Source organism: Homarus americanus, unplaced genomic scaffold, assembly GCF_018991925.1.
Source record: "Homarus americanus isolate GMGI-L3 unplaced genomic scaffold, GMGI_Hamer_2.0 scaffold59734, whole genome shotgun sequence".
Classification (NCBI taxonomy): domain Eukaryota; kingdom Metazoa; phylum Arthropoda; class Malacostraca; order Decapoda; family Nephropidae; genus Homarus; species Homarus americanus.
In genome coordinates, this window is record NW_024717628.1 from 1 (window position 1) to 22271 (window position 22271).

At 45.2% G+C, this 22271-nt stretch overlaps 2 pseudogenes; both read left to right on the plus strand.

Moving 5' to 3' along the window:
- The first annotated feature begins 7217 nt into the window (after positions 1–7217).
- LOC121858976 lies at positions 7218–7420 on the plus strand (annotated as a pseudogene).
- An 8617-nt stretch (positions 7421–16037) lies between these two features.
- LOC121858975 lies at positions 16038–16210 on the plus strand (annotated as a pseudogene).
- Positions 16211–22271: the final 6061 nt, after the last annotated feature.

Consider the following 22271-nt stretch of genomic DNA (forward strand, 5'->3'; position numbering starts at 1 on the left):
AAACACCCCCCAAATGACATATGCAGCCCGGATGGGAACTCTCCCCATGTTAAAAATCACTACGGCTACTCAAACTGACGCCATCAAATTAAAATCATACGGAATTAAAATCGGCAGCAATATCATCCCCTCAAGAGACATTGAATTCCAACACTTCATACAAGTACACCAATGTTTCAATTGCTACCAATTCGGGCACAACACCAACCGTTGCAGTAACACAATAACTTGCTCAAAGTGTGCCAATCAAGGCCACTCATACCGAAACTGCACTGCCACGGTAACAAAATGCTGCAACTGTAAAGGCCCTCACGCTGCCATCAGCAACAAGTGCAAAATCAGACTCGACAATAGCACAACACCACTCCCTCCCCGCCCACCTTCACCTCCTACAGCACCCCCCACAGCACCACCTCCACCTCCCCACCACTCACTCCCTACTGCCACGGCCCTCCCCACCCGCACTTGCTGGACCAACAACGTGACCGCCCCCCCACCCTCCTCCGACATGGATGCAAAAATCACCACCATCATACTTCTGGCACATACCCTAAGCAACGGAAACAGGTCTCTTTTTCTGAAACTGGCAATTGATGGTTTGAGGGAGAACGGCCTCCCTACCATACACATTGCTGATTCCTTCAGAACCGGTCCCGACCTCATCTTCCCCACTGCCCCCATCCCCGACCGGACCAGCATGCCACCCCCTCCCCCCAGAGAAGCCACTGCAATCTCCCTCCGCCCCTCCACTTCTGCCATGCCCACACCTGACTTATCTCACCAACCTACTGTTACCTCACCCCCCGGAGTAATCAGTCGAAAACCTCCCGACCCCTCCACCTTGACCTTGCCTACACCTGACTTTTCCCACACGACTACGATGAACTCCCGAACCTCCAAAATTCGAACCAAACCCAATCTTCCCCTAACACCTCAGACTCCCAAGAATAAAATGGCTGCCCATCCCCCCACTGAAATGGTGGTCAAGACCACTAGACCTAAGAGGAAAAACACCTCCCCCCTTTCTTCCTACACACCTGACTGCAAAAGAATTATAAAATACACACATCCAACTAAATCTATAATTGAAGTAAATCTATTCGGCACTACCCCAAAGAAAACAGGAAACAACCCCGACACGAACCTAGCACACTCCACTCATCCTCCCGACTCCCCCACACACACAGTCACGTAACCGCCCATCCCTCACCTACATACACCTCACTCAGACCTCGCTCACAGTCACTCGACAAGTTAGACCTCATCCCTGCACCCCAGAATTTCAATCTCATATAAGTAACAAATTATACAACATGATCACCATTATGCAATACAACTGTAGAGCATATCACTCAAACAGACACGCCATCTCTCTCCTCATACAAGAACACAACCCAGACATCCTCCTCCTTAACTCAACATGCACAAACACAAAAATCAAGCACTTCGGCTACACAAGCAGACAATCACCCCACGAACTATTCGAGGGCGTTGCAATCCTCATCAGATCCTCCATGAAACACGAATTCATCACCAACTTTGCTTTCAAACACTTCATGGCCGCCAAGATCTACACTCAACACGGACAGATTATCATCTGCACAACATACTCAAGACCTAACACGCGTATCCCCTTCACAGACCTAAACTCCATCTTTAACAACTCACACCTACCTGTAATACTAATGGCCGACCTCAATGCACACCACACCGCATTCCAACACAACCGCATCGACCCCCTTGGCCAACAACTACACGCTTTGGTCACTCACAAAAACCTTCACCACATTGGCCCTTTCTTCCCCACATTCTACGCTGCTCACGGCAAAGGCACTCCAGACATCGTCATCACCAACACCCCTGCCCTCCAATTCCAACACTACATCACTCCCGGCACCCTATCAGGCTCAGACCACATTCCCATCACTCTTCACCTCTCCAACAATCCCATCCTCCTCCCAACAACCTCACCTCAATACCAGTATCAACACGCAGATTGGGATGCCTTCAAAAAAACACTCTCTAAACAACAATACACACTCAACCTCGAACACCAACCCACTAGGATGATTGAGGAAACCTGGACACACCTTTTCAACACTATCACCGCCATAGCGGATACCCACATTCCTAAACACCGGTTCAAGAAAAAATACTCCTTCACACCCTCCATAAGAACTCAACGCCTACTTCACTGCTACAGGACACGATTCGAACTAAACAAACTTAACCTAGCACCAGTTTACACAGACATCTCCACACTAAGAACACACATCATCCATAGCCTCCGTCAAGATCATGAGGTTCACTGGGCAAAACTCGTAGAGGCTGCCCAGGAACACAGAACACATAACCCCCGAGAATTTTGGCAAAGGATCGCCAAGCTGAAAGGAACTGCAAAACCCCCCTTTGATCACCTGCTAGTAAATGGTAGGAAAATCAATGAGCCAGCCGACGTAGCACAAACACTAAAACAACACTGGGAACACATTTTCCACCCACACCCCCCCACACAACAAAGGTACATCTTAAACCACATAAACAACATCACCACACACATGCAAACACTTCACGACAGAACAACTCCTGACAACACAATAGATACCTCCACTCTCACACAGGACCACACCCTCACTGCTCCTTTCACCCCAACAGAAGTCGCACAAGCACTGGACAAAACCAAAAAGAAAACACCAGGTGACAGCAATATTGGTCAAGCAATCCTAAAGCACCTGCCCCGAGAAACAATCACAGCCATTACATACCTCTACAACACCCAACTGGCTACAGGATACTTCCCAAAGCTCTTTAAGACAGCCACAGCCGTCATGATACCTAAACCAAACAAAAACCCAACAGATCCTCAAAACTACAGACCGATCAGCATACTAGAAGTCTTAGGCAAAACTTTTGAAAGACAATACAACACCCGCCTCAGATACCACCTTGAAGATGAACAACTACTGTCCTACAAGCAGTTCGGCTTCAGAGCACACCACTCAACTCAAGACGCACTCAATATAATCACAAACTACCTCCACATGAACAAAGATGCATACAAGATAGCACTCATTACAAAAGACGTACAAAAAGCCTTCGACACAGTTTGGCACGATGGATTAAAGTACAAGATATGCACCAATTTTAACCTCCTCAAAAATCACAACAATTACTATGTAACTTCCTAACAGACAGAAAAATGAGGATAAAAGTCACACCTGCCTACTCTGACCACTTCACACTGCATGCAGGAGTCCCACAAGGATCAGTCCTGTCCCCAACACTATACATTCTTTACACAAACGACTTACCTGACCCCTTACACATCGACTCTCTGACAATACAGTACGCCGACGATGTAACCCAACTAGTCAGACACAGAACTCTTGATCACCTAACAGACAAAGCACACAGGGAACTCGAACAAGTTACACAATGGGAACTCCGATGGCGAATACAAACCAACCCGAACAAAGCACAAATCACCTACTTCGGCACCAAAAGACGACAACCACGTCACATTTACCTAAACCCCTACATCGCCTACCCTTCACCTATAACTATCAAACGAACAAACACAATCCTAGGAGTCACATTCAACGACACCCTCACCATGACACTACACACCAATATGAAGGCTTTGATCGCAAACAAAACACTCGGGAATATATACAGATTCAGAACCGCATCAATCAAAACCAAAACACACCTATTCAAAGCCCTCATACGCCCACTATTGACTTATGCACCTAACACACTCCAGCTAGCACCACCATCAAGCGCCAAGAAACTTCAAGTCATACAAAACAAAGCACTAAGATTCATCCATAACACACACTGGTCATCCTTCACCCGAAATAGTCATCTACATGAACTCAGCTCCGTCCCCCCACTTAACATCTACTGGAGACAACTAGGTGACAAACAAATAGAATCACTCCTCACTACTTACCCTCAATGGGAGGATTATTTCGACAACATCATACTCCCACGCAGATTCAGAGACAGAAATCCCTCCATACTAAACAGACCAAACACTCCCCTCCCACCTCCCTTGTATTAATAACTTCCCTATAACCACACCCAAAAAAATTTCCCCCCAAATTAAACCTAACCTCTCCTTAACCCTCACCCAACGATTCCTCCTCCCCCCCTCACTCCAAACCCCACGCCACCTACTCAAACTCAAGACCACTCCGACAAAAAAAAAAAAAAAAAAAAAAAACTAACCCACTCCACCTGCTTCCTAACACCCCCCAAACAAAAGAAAAAGAAAAAAGACCCTAACAATCCCCCCAAAATAAAAACCTAACATACCCAGCCGTTTCCTAATCCACAAAAAAAAAATAAATAAAAGTAAATAAAAACAAAATAAAAAAATAACCATTCTACCATTAACTAACCACACCCTATCACTCCTCCCAAAACAAAAACCTAACATACCCAGCCGTTACTAGCAATCCCACACAAAATAAAAAATAACCATTCTACCATTAACTAACCACACCCTATCACTCCTCCCAAAACAAATACCTAACTTACCCATCCCATACTAACTCGGATGACATGTACGTTTCCCTTAGCCAATAAGGTCGGGGAGAGTTCCACAGTGCCTGTACGCAAGCCCTCTCCCTCAAGAATGTTACCTACACTGTTTTATGGGCACCTCCCTTAGCCAATAAGGTCGGAGAGGTGTGCCTAATAAAAACGGTACCAAATTGCAGACGACATTGAACGCCTCCCTTAGCCAATAAGGTCGGGGAGGGGTGCAATGTACCTGTACACAAACCCTCTCCCTCAAGAATGGGGCCAGAACTCACAATACCTGCAAGAAAGAGAGAATGCAATAATTAACCCAACTCTGCCAACCACTAACAAAACCTACAATCCTCCCAAAAGAAAAACTTAACCCACCCAACCTTACTCACAACCCCTCTTAGAAATCGATACCTACAATCCTCCCAAAATAAAAACTTAATATACCCGACCTTTCTAACAAGCCCCTTTGACCCTCCTAATAAAAATAAATAAATAAATAAATAAAATAAATAAATAAATAAATAAAAACATATGACGCAATACAACTATTCATTAGCAACACAAAACATATCATTCCTAAGAAATCCTACCATACCATAAATTAACCCAAGAACCTCCAAAGCCCCCCTTTCCCCCTTTCGCCTCCCTTCTCCTCTCCTCTCCTCCCCCCTCCTCCCGACAACCGAACCATACCTGACCTTATAACATTATCCTAACCCTCCCTCTCTCCCCTTACATTTACATGCAAACACATACACACTCACACAACAACCCCCCTTAAGCAATTTTAATTCACCTTAAATTAACATACAACCGCCACCCCCATCAATCCCCAAACACAAACTCCCCCCCTCCCTCAACCAATCTCCAAACACAACATCCCCCCCCCGCCAGACAAAGCCACCTTACCAAAATCGACCTAACTCAAGACTGAAACCTAACAACCTATATCTCACTCTCATCTCCGTTCACAATTTGACATAGCTCAAATCTGCCTCCTGCCATTACTAAACAACTCTCCTACGATACACTCATCCTTCCTCACTACGAATACTTTGACATTTCAAACTCAAAGATTCAAAACTCTTCCTCCAACTCTCTCCATTTCTCTCTGACATATCTAAAAGACCCACAACTCTCAGAACCTAATCAAACATACCCAACGTCTGTGACATCCAATTCTTAATAAAATTGCCTAACTCTAGACTGAAACCACTCAACCTATATCTCATTCTCGTCTCCGTTCATAATTTGACAAAAAAGCTCAAATCTGTCTGCTGCTATTACTAAAAACTCTCCTACGATACGCTCATCCTTCCTTACTATGAATACTTTGACATTTCAAGCTCAAAGATTCAAAACCCTTCCTCCAACTCGCTCTGTTCCTCTTTGACATAGCTCAAAGACTTTACCTTCTTCTTTCTCCAAACAACCCTACGACTAGCAAAATTTCCATGTTTTCACCTTCTCTGTCAATTTGTTCGTGTGTGGCCCGTGCGTCCGTCCACCTGCGCTTCTCGGCTTGCACCGCCGCCGTGGCGGGGCGGTTCTTCCTCCGCTTTGCCAACACTGCCTAGGCTAGACGACAACCAGAGCACCCGCGTTGGCCCTTTGCTTGCCCGGACCTGCTCCCGCCCTCCCTCTGCCTCGTCCTGATTGTGATTGTTGCACCCTCAGGGCATTTTGCCTACCCCCTCACGCAAGCGGTGTTTAGCCACTGCACCTGTTCTCTCCTTCTAAAATTCACTTCCATCCTCCCTTTATTCTTCCTCTGAACCTCCTTCCCCCCTGTCACTAGCATTTTTCTAGTTCTAGTTCTAGGCTGTACGCTGATTGGCTGGTCGGAGTGCGGCCGGAGCTCAGTTGGAAGTTGTAGGGGAGAGTAGCCACTACAAGATCAATATAGCCCAGTATCATTTTATTGGGAAATTGACTAATAACCAAACTAGAAATTGATACAATTCCAAATTTTCTTCAATTATATGCAAGAAATGTCTATACTTATGTAATCATTTTACAAATACTTCAGGAACTACTTTTCTGGGCGGAGCTTCATTCTTTCATGAAGGTTGGCATACAAGGTTCATAAAGTAATCGTCTCACGCATTTAGGCACTTTCATTTTTAGTGCAATTTATATTTTTCGGAAATTAGTTTTCCAGTTACTATGTAAAAATAAAATAAAATAAAATAAAAACAGCGGGTTTGTTGGTGGTACCATAGTAAAAAAAACAGTGGCAACGGGCGTATCTCTACGTGGGGAAAGTACAGTAAATGTGTTCTTCAGTCTGCCCCTCAAACATGCCAGTTTCTTCCTTCACTAACACTGGTCAATAAGAGCTCCTAAACAAAGGAAGAAGGCATTAATGATAGTGATTAAGGAAAACTGAAAATTGTAAATGGTAACATAGCCATGAAGTGTAAAGAATAGTAAATTAATTGGTTACATAATTACGACTTTTGTTATTATAGATTTTAAATGTTGATGTATAAGGAATTCGAATGTTTATCTGCAAACAAAACTCGAGATAGATCCTTGTTGCACCAATTTACAGGTGAAGCAAAGTAAGAATATTACCTAATGTGCATTAATTTAATTGCAACAGCTTTGGAATCGCTTTCTCGGCCTTTTGGCTAAGATCTCTTTTGCTACTTCCATACTTAGTACTAGTTGCGGGACCTGCTTCTCGGCCTTTTGGCTAAGATCAAAGTGTAGTATCTGTTCTTATCAGCTTAATGGAGAGTACGTAATCAGTGTTCTTTTTTACATAGAAGGAAGAGCACAGATTTGGACTTTCTGGGGGTGAAAGTAACAGAGTTACTCCTTTGTTGTTTTAGGTGGCGAGCAGGGAACCCAGTATTTCACCATTGCTGTGGTTATTACTAATACCATGCAGTGAGAGGAAACATACCGGGGGGGCCTGCAAAGCCCCAAACCTGGTCCCACGGGACCCCACGTGGGTGCTTCTCACACGTGGCTATTCCCTCCTCTCTGTACTTCCTTACTTCGTACTGGCTGAGGGACCTGCACTCATAGAAGTGTATTCGTCCCAAAGTCCCTCCCCGGTAAACCATCACCTTGCGATCGAGTGGGTTTGTGATGGCGAAAGGGAGGTCGGTACACAACTCTCGGCCGATCCTCCAGGAATACCGTGATAGTGCGGGTACACCCTGGTAAGGGGGTTGTCATGTGTGTGTGGGTGTTTGTGTGGGTAAAGCAAGATGGACGACGAAGAGCCAAGGGGAAGAAACGAAGGAGATCGCCAGCCGGAAAGAAGAAACCGAATGCTGACCATATGGTTCCCTGCACCACCATCCTTCAAATGCACAGAGAGGACGCAGGGATGCCCATGGGAATGTGCGTCATCGGGGTGGTCTGGCTGCAAGCAATCACTAGTCCGACATCTAAAGGAAGCCCACAACAAGAAAATCAACGAATATATGAACATGTGTGCAGGGTGTTATCTGGTACTGACTATCCGGCCAAGCAATCACACGTGCATCCTCAACAGGCAGATGAGGGAGGAGCAAAGGGTTCCCCATTTTCGTTTCCAGTGCGACGTGCAATACTGCCACTACTCTGCCCCAACAAAGAGAGGATTGAATAACCACAAGGTAGCAACACATGTACGGCAGTGGAGGAGGAGAGACAACCAACGTCAGGCGGAGCAACGACAGGGGAACCAACAGGCTGAAGGCAATCCAGCAAGCGCCCAGCCCTCACAGGAGGTTGGGGAAAATAGGGATAACGAGCAGAGGGAGCAGCCACAGAATTACGAGCAACAGCAGCAAAGAGAAACACAAGGGCAACGAGAAAGGCACAGATGGACACCTCCACCCAGGGATGGAGAAGTGGAAGGACCAGAGACACCACGCCCCGTCTCTGGGAGAAGTACACCAGTGTCACCGCTGAGCCCAGACGATCAAGAAACGCGACTGAGGTCGATAACGCCGAGCCAGCTGCTCCAAAATGAACCCTCACCAAGAGAGGAATCACAGCACCCAGGGGACCTGACACCCCTCTTGCACATGCCAAGAATGCCACTGTCACCTCTAAGCCCCGATGAACAACATGGTGGAGACAGTACCCAAACAGGGGAACAGATAATGCAAAGTCAAGAAACAAATGAAGGAAGCCAAAGTAATCTCAGTGAATCCCCTACACCACTATCGCAAAGTGAAGCAACTCAAACACTAAGTGGTGAAGGCAACATACAGGAGCAGATTGGCATAACTCCTGAACCAAATGAAGAGCGAGATGAAGCTGAGGAGACATGGATACTGGAGCCGTTTCTGGGCACAGTGTATGAGATCCAGCGGAACCCGGACTGGGCAAGAAGTACTGATTGAGATCGAGGTAGCAATACAAGCGGCAAACAGGATAAACATCTCTCAAGGACAGAACACGACCAGGAAAATCACCGATGCCAATGATTGCAAACAGATCCAGAGGCTGTACAAATACAACCGTCGCCGAGCAATACGGCTAATTGCCGAAGGGAACGGCGCAAGATGTGAAATAAGCAAGGCGAGAATAGAGGAACACTTCCAACAAATGATGGTTGAAAAGGATTGTGACCTAAATACCGTGGAGCACATTCCCGAACCGTCACACGACAGACCAGAGATGGAAATGCAGCCCTTCACAGAGAAGGAAGTATTTACAAAATTAGCAGCAGCAGAGAATTCGTCACCAGGTGAAGACAGAATATCATATGAGAACTGGAGAAAGGCTGACCCAAGCTGCCGAGTTATGGCAGCCATATTCAACGTGTGTCTCAGAGCCAAGAGAATACCAGTCTCCTGGAAACGATACAGAACAATACTTGTCCCCAAAAAAGGTGGTAACCCAGAAGTCGTTTCAAATTGGAGGCCTATAACACTGAGCCGCACAATATACAAGGTGTACACGGGATGCCTCACAGCACGACTCAGAAGGTGGCTCGTTGACAACGAGGCACTGTGCGCCGCACAGAAAGGATTCATGCCAAGTGATGGGGTGATAGAGCACAACTACATACTTCAACATCACATGGACGATGCACGACGGAACAATGGCGATACCTGCATAGCAGCACTCGACTTGACCAATGCATTTGGCTCAGTGTCACTGGACCTCATTAAAAGAGCGCTCAACCGTATAGGGGTGGGACGGGATTTTGAAACAGTAGCAGGAGACATCATCAGTGGCAAGACGACAAGAATACTAACAAAGGAAGGAGAAACAGAAGAGATTCCAGTGCAATGCGGTGTGCAACAGGGGTGCCCAATAAGTGGTCTCCTATTCAATATAGCGGTCGAACCACTGTTGCGGAAAATCGCGGCCGAAGGAATGATACTGGACCAACAGCACAAGCACCCATGCTTAGCATATGCAGACGATATAACCATCATTACAAAACAGCAAGATAATCTACAGCAACTCCTCTACATAGCAACAGAACAATGCAGTATGATGGGACTGGACCTAAATCCTAGCAAAAGCTCATCATTGCACCTGTCTGGACGAAGACCTCGAGGAATGCGCCAGACACAGTTCTACGTGGGAGAAACGCCCATCCAATGGAAGAGCGATGGCGAAGCAACGCTCTTCTTGGGACGACCAGTTGGGTTCCATCTTCTGCCAAACATCCAAACAGTAGAGGAACTAATGCAACTTGGGACCAAAATACTGACAAGCAAGCTAGCACCGTGGCAGAGAATAGATGCAGTCAAGACATTCATGTTCCCGGCAGGAGTGCATGCAATGAGGACTTGGCAACTGAGGAAAACTGACTGGGCACACCTGGACAACGAAATGAAGACAATGCTTAAACACACGCTACATCTACCGTCAAGAGCGTCGAATGAGTACTTGTACGGAAGCAGTAAAGCTGGAGCGTGTGGTGTCCCACTCGCGGCAGAAGACTCTGACATTTTCCTGGTGGATACCGCATATAAATTACTCACGTCACCGGATCCTGACGTCAGGGAAATAGCCAGAGAAGAATGCCGGCGAGTGGCAACAATGACAACACGACAGGAGCCAAGCATGACCGACGCATGCAGGTACTTAACACAGGGAGAGATGCAAACGCGAGGAGGAGACCACCAAACCATCTGGTCTAGAGCCAGGTGTGCCTCAGGCCGAATGGGGGGTTCCTGGATAGCAGAGGGAAGAGACAACATCAAGATAAAATGCACGGACGCCATCATTGAAGAAAAAGATAGAAGGAAGGTAGCCAAAACCATCCGGAGCCGGCGACGACAGATGAGAGATGAAGTTCTGCAGAATAAGCCTGACCAAGGGAAAGTGATGAAGCTCGTAGCACAGGAGAGAGCATCATCAGCATTTGTTCGAAATGGAGCGTATACAACCTTCGCAGACTGGCGTTTCATACACCGAGCAAGACTGAACCTACTCCCCGTCAATGGAGCGAAGCGAGGCCAGAATAGGGATCGGAGATGTCGTTGGTGCAATAGAGAAGAAACGCTCCCACATGTAGTAAACCACTGCATGATACACTCTCGAGCCATGCAAAAGCGACATAATGCCCTGGTGGATAGAGTACGAAAAGCCGCAGAAGGTCGACATTGGAAGGTCATGTCGGCAAATGAACGAGTACCAGGAGCAGCAGACAATGGACGTCCAGACCTGGTGATTGAAAAGAACCGAGAAGTGATCCTGATCGACGTCACCTGCCCATTCGAGAATGGACAAGAGGCATTTAAAGAAGCAAGACTGAGGAAAGAAGAAATGTATGCAGAACTGGCAGCAGAGATGAGAAGACAATACCAGCAGGTGAAGGTGGCTGCATTCATAGTGGGACCCCTGGGAGCATACGACCCGGAGAACGAGAAGCTGATGAAGAGACTGGCATCAAAGGGATACCTGCGCCTCTTCAAGAAACTGTGTGTAAGTGATGCCATTCGCTGGTCGAGAATGATTTATATAGAACATACCTCAGGGGCTAGACAGTATGTAGGGTGAAATAAACCCAAAGTCAAGATAGAAGAAAGAATAGGTTCTAGTTAGCGGAATAGGAACATTATGTATAAAATGTAATAGATAGTCAGCCAATTGTCACAAATTACTGGAATACCCAAACTATTGTAAATAAAAAACAATGTATCATTCTTTTAAATAAAATCTGTTCTTATCAGCTTAATGGAGAGTACATAATCAGTGTTCTTTTTTACATAGAAGGAAGAATACAGATTTGGACTTTCTGGGGGTGAAAGTAACAGAGTTACTCCTTTGTTGTTTTAGGCGGCGAGCAGGGAACCCGGTATTTCTCCATTGCTGTGGTTATTAGTAATACCATGCAGTGAGAGGAAACATACCGGGGGGCCTGCAAAAGCTAATCTAGTCCACAGGGTTTGGTGCTTCTACGTGGCTGTTACTCTCCTTCTTTAGCGCTGCAGACTGCCTCTCAAAGTGTATTCGTCCCAAGTCCTCCCGGTAAACCATCCACCTTTACGATCAAATTTTGGGTTTGTGATGGCGAAAGGAAGATCTGATACCACAACTCCTCAGCAATCCTCCAGGAATACCGTGATTAGTGCAGGTACACCCCTAGTGAAGGTTGTCATGTGTGTGTGTGGGTGTTCATTGTGGGTAAAAAACAAGATGGACGACGAAAGACCCAAGGGGGAAGAAATAGAAGAGGGATAAAACAGCGGAAGAAAGGCAATTACCATTACCCATGGTTCACCACTTACCCGTCCTTCAGTACAGAAGGGCGCGGGGATCATGATTGCGTCATCAGGTGATCTATTCACAAAGCAGAAATCCACCCTAGTCCGACATCTAAAGGAAGCCCACAACAAGAAAATCAACGAATATATGAACATGTGTGCAGGGTGCTATCTGGTACTGACTATCCGGCCAAGCAATCACACGTGCATCCTTAACAGGCAGATGAGGGAGGAGCAAAGGGTTCCCCATTTTCGTTTCCAGTGCTACGTGCAATACTGCCACTACTCTGCCCCAACAAAGAGAGGATTGAATAACCACAAGGCAGCAACACATGTACGGCAGTGGAGGAGGAGAGACAACCAACGTCAGGCGGAGCAACGACAGGGGAACCAACAGGCTGAAGGCAATCCAGCAAGCGCCCAGCCCTCACAGGAAGTTGGGGAAAATAGGGATAACGAGCAGAGGGAGCAGCCACAGAATTACGAGCAACAGCAGCAAAGAGAAACACAAGGGCAACGAGAAAGGCACAGATGGACACCTCCACCCAGGGATGGAGAAGTGGAAGGACCAGAGGCACCACGCCCCGTCTCTGGGAGAAGTACACCAGTGTCACCACTGAGCCCAGACGATCAAGAAACGCGACTGAGGTCGATAACGCCGAGCCAGCTGCTCCAAAATGAACCCTCACCAAGAGAGGAATCACAGCACCCAGGGGACCTGACACCCCTCTTGCACATGCCAAGAATGCCACTGTCACCTCTAAGCCCCGATGAAGAACATGGTGGAGACAGTACCCAAACAGGGGAACAGATAATGCAAAGTCAAGAAACAAATGAAGGAAGCCAAAGTAATCTCAGTGAATCCCCTACACCACTATCGCAAAGTGAAGCAACTCAAACACTAAGTGGTGAAGGCAACATACAGGAGCAGACTGGCATAACTCCTGAACCAAATGAAGAGCGAGATGAAGCTGAGGAGACATGGATACTGGAGCCGTTTCTGGGCACAGTGTATGAGATCCAGCGGAACCCGGACTGGGAAAGATTTGAAGAAGTACTGATTGAGATCGAGGTAGCAATACAAGCGGCAAACAGGATAAACATCTCTCAAGGACAGAACACGACCAGGAAAATCACCGATGCCAATGATTGCAAACAGATCCAGAGGCTGTACAAATACAACCGTCGTCGAGCAATACGGCTAATTGCCGATGGGAACGGCGCAAGATGTGAAATAAGCAAGGAGAGAATAGAGGAACACTTCCAACACATGATGGTTGAAAAGGATTGTGACCTAAATACCGTGGAGCACATTCCCGAACCGCCAGACGACAGACCAGAGATGGAAATGCAGCCCTTCACAGAGAAGGAAGTATTTACAAAACTAGCAGCAGCAGAGAATTCGTCACCAGGTGAAGACAGAATATCATATGAGAACTGGAGAAAGGCTGACCCAAGCTGCCGAGTTATGGCAGCCATATTCAACGTGTGTCTCAGAGCCAAGAGAATACCAGTCTCCTGGAAACGATACAGAACAATACTTGTCCCCAAAAAGGTGGTAACCCAGAAGTCGTTTCAAATTGGAGGCCTATAACACTGAGCCGCACAATATACAAGGTGTACACGGGATGCCTCACAGCACGACTCAGAAGGTGGCTCGTTGACAACGAGGTACTGTGCGCCGCACAGAAAGGATTCATGCCAAGTGATGGGGTGATAGAACACAACTACATACTTCAACATCACATGGACGATGCACGACGGAACAATGGCGATACCTGCATAGCAGCACTCGACTTGACCAATGCATTTGGCTCAGTGTCACTGGACCTCATTAAAAGAGCGCTCAACCGTATAGGGGTGGGACGGGATTTTGAAACAGTAGCAGGAGACATCATCAGTGGCAAGACGGCAAGAATACTAACAAAGGAAGGAGAAACAGAAGAGATACCAGTGCAATGCGGTGTGCAACAGGGGTGCCCAATAAGTGGTCTCCTGTTCAATATAGCGGTCGAACCACTGTTGCGGAAAATCGCGGCCGAAGGAATGATACTGGACCAACAGCACAAGCACCCATGCTTAGCATATGCAGACGATATAACCATCATTACAAAACAGCAAGATAATCTACAGCAACTCCTCTACATAGCAACAGAACAATGCAGTAGGATGGGACTGGACCTAAATCCTAGCAAAAGCTTATCATTGCACCTGTCTGGACGAAGACCTCGAGGAATGCGCCAGACACAGTTCTACGTGGGAGAAACGCCCATCCAATGGAAGAGCGAGGGCGAAGCAACGCTCTTCTTGGGACGACCAGTTGGGTTCCATCTTCTGCCAAACATCCAAACAGTAGAGGAACTAATGCAACTCGGGACCAAAATACTGACAAGCAAGCTAGCACCGTGGCAGAGAATAGATGCAGTCAAGACATTCATGTTCCCGGCAGGAGTGCATGCAATGAGGACTTGGCAACTGAGGAAAACAGACTGGGCACACCTGGACAACGAAATGAAGACAATGTTAAACACACGCTACATCTACCGTCAAGAGCGTCGAATGAGTACTTGTACGGAAGCAGTAAAGCTGGAGCGTGTGGTGTCCCACTCGCGGCAGAAGACTCTGACATTTTCCTGGTGGATACCGCATATAAATTACTCACGTCACCGGATCCTGACGTCAGGGAAATAGCCAGAGAAGAATGCCGGCGAGTGGCAACAATGAGAACACGACAGGAGCCAAGCATGACCGACGCATGCATGTACTTAACACAGGGAGAGATGCAAACGCGAGGAGGAGACCACCAAGCCATCTGCTCTAGAGCCAGGTGTGCCTCAGGCCGAATGGGGGTTTCCTGGATAGCAGAGGGAGGAGACAACATCAAGATAAAATGCACGGACTCCATCATTGAAGAAAAAGATAGAAGGAAGGTAGCCAAAACCATCCGGAGCCAGCGACGACAGATGAGAGATGAAGTTCTGCAGAATAAGCCTGACCAAGGGAAAGTGATGAAGCTCGTAGCACAAGAGAGAGCATCATCAGCATTTGTTCGAAATGGAGCGTATACAACCTTCGCAGACTGGCGTTTCATACACCGAGCAAGACTGAACCTACTCCCCGTCAATGGAGCGAAGCGAGGCCAGAATAGGGATGGGAGATGTCGTCGGTGCAATAGAGAAGAAACGCTCCCACATGTAGTAAACCAATGCATGATACACTCTCGAGCCATGCAAAAGCGACATAATGCCCTGGTGGATAGAGTACGAAAAGCCGCAGAAGGTCGACATTGGAAGATCATGTCGGCAAATGAACGAGTACCAGGAGCAGCAGACAATGGACGTCCAGACCTGGTGATTGAAAAGAACCGAGAAGTGATCCTGATCGACGTCACCTGCCCATTCGAGAATGGACAAGAGGCATTTAAAGAAGCAAGACTGAGGAAAGAAGAAAAGTATGCAGAACTAGCAGCAGAGATGAGAAGACAATACCAGCAGGTGAAGGTGGCTGCATCATAGTGGGACCCCTGGGAGCATACGACCCGGAGAACGAGAAGCTGATGAAGAGACTGGCATCAAAGGGATACCTGCGCCTCTTCAGGAAACTGTGTGTAAGTGATGCCATTCGCTGGTCGAGAATGATTTATATAGAACATACCTCAGGGGCTAGACAGTATGTAGGGTGAAATAAACCCAAAGTCAAGATAGAAGAAAGAATAGGTTCTAGTTAGTGGAATAGGAACACTAGGTATAAAATGTAATAGATAGTCAGCCAATTGTCACAAATTACGGGAATACCCAAACTATTGTAAATAAAAAACAATGTATCATTCTTTTAAATAAAATCTGTTCTTATCAGCTTAGTATCTGATACGATCCCCATGTGGGATCTTCGATATTAAACTGATTTTTGGATCTTGGCGAAGTGCTAGGGGCTTGCCCCACCTTTGCCGCGGATTGGCCCGGTATTGCAGTGACTCCGGGATCGGTCCACTCCCCAAGGGGAGAAATTAAATCATTTTATTATACGTAACTTTTGAGTAAGATGGCGATGGACATAGTGTATTATAATCGCTGTACATAGTATAGTATGTCACTTTTACTTTTACTTTTATTCTCTTCGCCACTGATCGGCTTGTTAGCCGCTTGGGCGATCGGTCACGTCTCTCATTACTTTTCCTTTTCATTTATCTTCTTCACCAAAAGATCGGCTCGCTAGCCGCCCGGGCGATCGGTCACGTCTCTATCATGCACTGTTGGCAAATACTGAGCAGGCACCGGCTCCTGAATGTACCTGAACCCGCTCCAGTGTTGGTCAAGTTTGTCTATAAAGAACTCACACTCGGTGCCGTCACAACACTCTCTGGTAGATTGTTCCAAGAGTTTACAACCCTCACTCCGAAAAAGTTTGCCCTCACAGTTTTCTGGACTTGCGGCTTCTTCAATCTTGAATTGTGACCCCTTGTGAGGCGAGCGTCCGCCAGCTCCAAGTAAGAACACTCAACTGAGTAGTGCTCCCTGAGATGCTTATACACCTCAACTAGGTCCCCCCTTGCCCGTCTGTAGTATAAGCTAGGCAAGTTCAGGCGCTCCAATCTCTCAGGGTAGCTGTGGTGCCGAAGTGCAGGCACCAGTCTGGTGGCCCTCCTTTGGACATTTTCAACCAACTGACAGTCCCTAGCATATCTCGGGGACCAGATGGGATGACAGTACTCCAGATGGGGAAGCACTTCACTCCTGAAGATCGTTACGAAGGACGGACCGTCTAGATATCTAATCGACCTTCTTATAAGACCCAATAATTTATTTGCCTGATTTACCTTCTTCTCGCAATGGCCCGAGAACTTCAGCTCATTGTCAACATACACGCCTAGGTCCTTCTCACATACAGTCTCAACTAGTGCAGTTTCTTCATCCCGTTGGGACATATGATACGCCTCCTTACCGTTGGTACGCCCCAGGTGCATCCTCTTACACTTCGTGACATTGAATCTCAGCAGCCATTTCTTCGACCATTTCTGGAGCCCACAGAGGTCCTTCTGCAGCTCTTCACAGTCCGCTTAGTTCCTAATTTCCCGAAATAACTTGGCGTCATCGGCAAACATTTGTATGGAGGAGTGTACAACGTCAGACATGTCATTTATGAAACAAACAAACAACAGCGGGCCCAATACACTGCCCTGTGGTACCCCACTTGTGACAGGTACAGATGACGATTTCGTGCCATTAATCACCACACACTGCTTGCGGTCATGTAGAAAGTCTTCTATCCACGCTAGGACATTTCCCCGTGGTTATGATCATTCGTCGTGGTTGTTATAAACATGGTCGTGGTTGTTATAATCATGATCGTGGTTATTATAATCACGGTCGTGGTTGTTATAATCATGGTCGTGGTTGTTATAATCATAGTCGTGGTTGTTATAATAATGGTCGTGGTTGTTATGATCATAGTCGTGGATGTTATGATCATGGTCGTGGTTGTTATAATCATAGTCGTGGTTGTAATGATCATAGTCGTGGTTGTTATAATCATGGTCGTGGTTGTTATAATCATGGTCGTGGTTGTTATAATCATGGTCGTGGTTGTTATAATCATGGTCGTGCTTGTTAAAATTATGGTCGTGGTTGTTATAATCATAGTCGTGGTTGTTATAATCATGGTCGTGGTTATGATCTTAGTCGTGGTTGTTATAATCATGGTCGTGGTTGTTGTAATCATGGTCCGAGGTTGTTATAATCATGGTCGTGGTTATGATCATGGTCGTGGTTGTTATAATCATGGTCGTGGTTGTTATAATCATGGTCGTGGTTGTTATAATCATGGTCGTGGTTATGATCATTCGTCGTGGTTGTTATAATCATGGTCCTGGTTGTTATAATCATGGTCGTGATTGTTACAATAAGGGTCATACCTGAGACTAACACAGGTAGAATAAACCCCACACCTAATCTTTAATCTCAATAAACCCAGATTAACCTCACCTAATCAACAGGATTACAGATCATTACGATTGTACCACCAATACCGATACATTTCACACTGGATTAATAACAAAACATTTAATCACATTTCCAATAGCTAATGTCTTACGGATACTGTAAGTATCTAGAATACTATTGGAAGGAATAGAATAAAGATTAGAATAATTAGTTAAAGAAATATTCGCCATAAGGAGAGGTTAAAATCATAAAAAAATTATTATGAATCACCGATGAACATTCCAAGATAAATTATCTTATGAAGAGAAGCGACCTTGATTCTGGTTAGATTAGTCACCATCTGCTTAAGTCATCACCTGTGTTAAATCATCATAGTCATCATCTACATTAGTCAGTTTTAGGCCCATCTCACATGACTGACCCACCATCGATGTTCTTTCCGCGCGAGGGTGTTAGTTTCCAATGAGTCTTATTATTTCCGCTGGTGGACGTAAGACTAGCTACCCTCACTGACGCAACTACTGTATGGTCAATTTGATGTTGTTCTTGTTTATAAATGCCTTCTAATCTGTCTCAAGTCTATCTGTCTATTGCCATCCCAACTGATTGTTCGTCTGCGTGGTGTTTGACTGTAAGCCCTTCTGTACTCTTTGTGTCGTCAAAACTTTCTGTCTTATCCGTTGTTGGCGTGTGTCTGCCTGTTTGTCTAATGCGAACCAATCAGTAGGGTGTGTCAATTTAGGGGGTGAACTGGCTAAATTGAAAATCGAGTAATTTGGTAGCAATTTATTGTAGTCTTTAAGCATGCAAAACAATATTCTGGCATAAATTTTTTTTTATAATAAGTCCTACCTACATCAAATGGATTTTTAAATGTACATATTTGTGAATTTATAACATAACCAGCGTTTGCACACATGTTACTGTTTCAAGTTTCAAATTATTATATTTTATTATCCGTAGTCTATTTGAAAGTAAACAATGCCTTCATACTCTCTTTGCTTTGGTTTCTTGTCATCAGTAGTCTGCTTGCTATTTGTGCTTTGATGTAACCTTCTCGCCTCTCGTGGCTGTAAACATGGCCCGCTGCTTCCGTGACCATTTTCACACATCTCTCCACACTTTGAGTGTGGGAAGGCCACTTCGGCACCTGCATTGGAGTCTCTTTAAGGTTTCTCAATTCTTGGCTAGTTAGACTTGTTGTCAATGGTGGCTCTAAGACTTCCAAACTCAAGTCAACCAATTCTGACAATTTGGTGGCATTGACGTTTATTGGGGAACTTTTCTTGAATGAAACGAACAGTCTCCCAACTGGTCGTCATCTATTAGCGTTCCTCTAATCTTTAGAATGACTTCTACAGCCTCGGTTCGGAGATTGGTACATTGACTGCAAAGCATTGCTTGCAAAACTGCTTCTGATCGAGCATACCAAGCGGACCTTCTTGCCACAGGTAACACGATGTCCCTCACTGCCTTCCTCTGTGTTCTTACTAGCTGCAATTGAAACAAAAGGTGATTGGGCCCATCCACCCACATAGGATTAAGTTTCACACTAAACCACTGGGGAAGATAAACTCCAATAATAAATTCAACAATTAACCTCAAATTCTTCAGCACTTTGCCCTTCAATTCGTGTTTGGAAATCCAAATCCTGCAGAAGCGAAGAGCTGTAGTTAACCAACGGCTGTGACTGACAGGTCCAATCTCCAAGAGAGCCAATGACTGAGGCACTTCTCCTGATCTTATTGCTTGGGCAATACGATAAGCATAGGATTGATCTGTGCTGAGATCTTTGATGACTCCTTCAGACAACGCCGGAAGGGGAGGGCCAACTTCGACCTTTGGAAAGGTTGTATTTATTTCTAGTTGTGTTGCTTCATCCAGCATGATGCCAAGGGGACCTGACCACTTGTTGTTCCTCTTTGTAGGACCATCAAGTTCCTGGATGAGATGACGAAGAGGTAGCTCGCCTGTATGTAAATCACATACAATCCAAACAAGTCTTCTTCCTAGTTTTTTCTCTAAATGCGTCATTACACCCCCCCTGCCATCCGGTGTTTACTGCAGTTGAATCTCCACCAACAGCCTGCAGTGAACTGCCAAGTCCTCTCTCCTGAACCCAACATAAAATATGATCAGCAATGACCTCTGCATGTTTCTTCCCTTCTACTTCAGTTTCGGGAGCAAAGTGAAACAAAAACCGACCACCAGGCTCAGAACAGACAGAGTAGTGTTCTTCTTTGATGAGACCTGGAAACTTTCTGTTCACTCCCTCTACTTCTAGCAAAACTTTTGTGTCATCTATTCTTCCATCAAACAAAAGACAGGAGAGCCCTCCCTCGCTTAAATCTTTTTTCATGCTGATCAGATATTTCCTTCATTATTTTTTCTTGTGCTCTTCTAATTTTATTATGATCTATCACCAAAGATACATCCTCTCGGCTGATGAGGCCTGCATCTATCCAAGCGGCAGTTGCAATTTCTGCAGCCTCACGAAGTCCAGCATGGTGGCGAATACTAGCTAAAGCAATGTTTGAAATATTTCTTGTGTTGTATTTCATTTTCTTTGGTAAAGGTTCAGATGGCTCTTTGGAACTATCATCTGATGTTGCTTCCTGTTCATCAGAAGAGCTATCAAAGAAGTGATAAACATCTTGACACAGCTCTTCCTCTCTTTGGATGGCTTCTTCACTCTTCATTTTCTTCTTTTGTTCCCTCTCTCGGATTTGTTCTCTCTTCTTGGCATTAGCAATCTGCTTCTTTGTTTCTGAATAATCTATTGAACCCATTTGCATACTTCCTTGGCCTTCTGCCTTTGTCCTCTGTGCCTTTATAAATTCAAGCTCTAAAACAGGGATCTTCTTTTCACGAGGACAACCACAATCAATGTGGGAATTATTTTCTCTCTTTCCTGAGTGAGAACAGTTGGATTCAGAACATAATTGTATGGAGCACTTGCAGGTCAAAATGTCAAACAGAGTATCAAGTGTGTGCAGAAATTCATTTTTCCTGGCCAAGTTTCCTTTACCAAGTGATGTTTCAACTTCTTTGTGCCATAATTTCGTTAGTTTTAGCTCAATAGTTCGACACTGATTAATCACAGGTGGTTTGAATAGTGCATTAGCTTTTGTCCATTGATGCAGAAGAGGGACTATCATGTCATTTATGAGTTCTTTATCTGTATAGTTCCTTCTGTCCTTTGCATTTTTTTCTCGAAGGAGTAACCCTAATCTTAGCATGTCTCTCACTGTTGGAAGTTCTGATACAGGAAGCTCCTTCCCTTTACCAACTAGCAGGCTCAAGTGGGTTGACAACTGACTTCTTGTCTTCAATTTTGACATCTTCACACTATCTGACAAATAGAAAAATATTTCAATGTTTCATAATTCAATTGTTGTTTCAAAAATATCAATTTGTTTATCAAAAATGCTGTAACAGAAATAACATAATAATTTCTTAGAACATAATGTTTTATACAATGATATAAGTAACTGCGACAATCAATATGCCCTACTTACAATAATTAAAATGCAGAATTCGTCTGGTAGAGTAGGTGCAAGTGCAATGAGAGCAAACCACAGTCTATGATATCTAGAAGGAGAGTGAGCCGGGCGCCTTATCCTCACGCTTGGTACAAGTCAAAACAAGAATTAAACTGTCCCACACGGAGAGCCTGTTCATGTTCATGTTCTGACATGCATATTGTACACAAGCTATAGAACCATAAAATACTCCATAATCCATATGCTTACATGAGATTAGTTAATATCAAGTGAATAATTCTAATCAAGTCTCATTAATTTTTTGAAATACTGATATTTGAAACTTTAAGGTATAATTGATGTAGGTGAGGGTTATTTCAATTCATTTTTGTTTGCTAATCTCAAGTTTAGACATAAAGAGGCACAATATTTTGACTACCAAATTTGATTTTTAACATGTTGACAAAATTGACACACCCTACCAATCAGTCAGCTCTGTCTGTCTGTCTGTCATGTTAGTTGCCATATTGTCTATTTGTGCATGTATGAATCTGTCTATTTTTTGTCAACCTCCTGTCTGTTTCACTGTCTATATTCACCCTGTGTCGATTGTTGTCATTTCTGTCTGTCTGTAT